The sequence below is a fragment of the Otolemur garnettii genome, unplaced genomic scaffold (genome assembly GCF_000181295.1).
Source record: "Otolemur garnettii isolate 467f Iridium unplaced genomic scaffold, OtoGar3 scaffold00041, whole genome shotgun sequence".
NCBI classification, from domain to species: domain Eukaryota; kingdom Metazoa; phylum Chordata; class Mammalia; order Primates; family Galagidae; genus Otolemur; species Otolemur garnettii.
Window position 1 is genome coordinate 14,685,237 of NW_003852436.1, and position 2,740 is coordinate 14,687,976.

Genomic DNA, 2,740 nt, shown 5'->3' on the forward strand with positions numbered 1-2,740 from the left:
ATGATGGCTGCAACCAAAAAATAGCCGGGCGTTGTGGCGGGCGCCTGTAGTCCCAGCTACTTGGGAGGCTGAAGCAGGAGACTCGCTTGAGCCCAGGAGTTGGAGGTTGCTGTAAGCTGTAATGCCATGGCACTCTGCCCAGGGGGACAGCTTGAGGCTCTGTCTCAAAAAAAAAGAATGTCTACTTTGCAGCCAAAACTACCTGGGATCAAATCCTGATTCTTTTACTTCCTAGCTCTGTAACCTTGGGCAAGTTACTTAACTCCTCTGGTCTTAGTTATCTCCTCTTTAAAGTGAAGATGATGATAAAGGTGATGCCTACCTCATAAAGTTGTTGTAAGGATTAAATGAATTAATATGCATATATTCCTTAAGAGCAATACCTAGTCAGAACCCAAGAAATGAGGGCTCTATAGTATTTTTCTTCTGGAACACACGTAGCAATCTAATCATTGTCCATTAATCCCATGAAAATTTACAAAAGGCAGCAAGGATCTATAGGATTACTGTAGGAAATTCTATAAATGGAGACTGGATAATTCTAATCTCTCATCTACTTCAGTAAGTATTTACTGAACATTTAGTCTCCACTTCTGTGGGCACTCAGAAATACAACAAATGAGATGCAGTCCCCTCCCCAGTGGAATACACCAGCCTGGTACGGAAGAGGAAATAGACCTAAAGAAACTTCCACAATTCAGTGTGATGTACTGAAAAGGCAATGTGTTCAAGGTAAACAGTTAATTCTGCTTGGGGCAGGGAAAGTGAGAGAAGGAGTAGCATCTAGGTGGAATGAGGAATCACAGCACCAAGTACACAGGTGGAGGAAGGTGGGTACCAAGAGGCCAGGCCAGGGAAACAGCATGAACAAAGGCAAGATTCAAATAGCCCAGCGCAACCAGAATATAAGGTGTATACTTCTCTAAGAGTAGCGGTCAGAGCCCCAGCTGGAAGGTGTGGCGGGGCCAGGTTGTCAAGGGCCTCTTGTGCCACTCTGGGAGCTCAGGCTTTGTTCTGTAGGCAGGAGACAGCCATGAGAGGCCTTCAGGGATAGGAATGAAATGATCCCGGCAACTATGAAAGAGAGATCAGTTAGACGTGCACTTAGCAGTCCACTTTCCATCTCTTTATTAATTAAAAAGATGTAATTAACCCCCTCCTCTCCCTCTTCTACCCTTGCCTTTTAAAGTTAAAATAAGTTAAAGATATGTTTGGAGGCAGATTGAGTGTCAACCAGATGTAGTGGTGGTGGTGGGAGCAGTAAGAAGAATGAAGTGAGACTGGGATGCCTTGTTCCCTATTGAAGCAGCTGGACAAACAGCGAAATCCTTCCCTGAGATGAGGGAGATGGCACAGAAGTAACAGGGAGGAACAAATTAGTTCCATCTTGGACATGTGGAGTTTCAGAAGTCTATGGCTTTTCAAGTAGGAAAGTGAAGTCGCCAGATAAATAAAGGAGACTAGATCTCTGGAGAGAAGTCCAACCAGAAGACAGAGATTTGAGAGTCAGAAGTGTCTGGGTTGTACTACTGTTACCGGAATTTTTCTCTTCAGTAGGTCCTTGTCTTAGGGATTCGAGGAATAAACCCACAGACCATACATAGATCAGTGGTAGGGTAGGATTTTATTAGAAAGGACTACAGAAGGACTAAAAATCACCAGAGGCAGAGGGGAAGACCCAAGTGGGGAGTCTCTAAGTGGGCTCTTTGTCTAGGGGTATTAGGTCTTGAGAATTACACTTGGCCAGGACTTGGCAAGTGGAAACACATTTTCAATGTTAATGAGTGTTATCAACAAATGAATGAATTTAGTTCCTCCAGTTCAGGGCAAAAGGTCAGGGTGTTCCCTTCCGGACATTGCTGAGGCCTAGGAAAACTGTCATCCCCTGTCCAGCCTTGAATGGGGTAACCCTGTATCAATTCTCCCTCTCTGAGTAGAAACTTTAAGTGTTCTTAGGGAAAAAGACTCAATCTAACTTCTTCCTTTTAAACCAGACCATGACAGAAGGGGACAGGTAGGGTTTCTCCAGAGGGTGGGCAATCCAGGGGTCTGCAATAAAATCAGGTCTTAGACTGGAACCATCTCTGGAAGATAACAATCTGGTTAGCCTATAAAAAGCAAGGGTAGAAGAGGGAGAGGAGGGGGTTAATTACAGTGCTACTGGTGTCAGGTTGGAAAGAAAGTGATTTCAAAAGAAAACTACATTAACAATTTCCTTGCTGGTTTTTAAATAATAACTTCAAATTTTCTTTAGGCTCACAAGTGTAGGTGAACTATGATTGATTCATAGTTCATGGTCTGCTTCTGTGGGAGATGGTGGGTTCCAGGATTTTACTTGTGAATGATGTGTCCAGGAACTCCCATAACTTTAACAGCCGTAGAAGAAGACAAGATAACAGGAAGGGGACCCTCTCAAGTTGGGGTCAGGGCAGGTGAATTGGAGGGAAGAGTTTTGATCATAACTAGAGTTCCAGGAGAGAAAAGCTATGTTAGTGTTGAATGTGAAAATGTAGTCGGGAGGTTCTTAAGGATTTGTTGAAATTTACCTAAGGAAGTAATACGTTTTACTAATTCGGTAGTTTGTTGATCTAATAATAAATCGTTAGTTAAAAAGGGTCTTCCATATAATTACTCAAATGATCTACAACCAAGTTGTTGAGGTAAATTTCTTATTCTAAGGAGAATAATGGAAAGTAATTTAGTCCAAGGGAGATGATTTCTTTCTTTTTTTTTTTTTTTT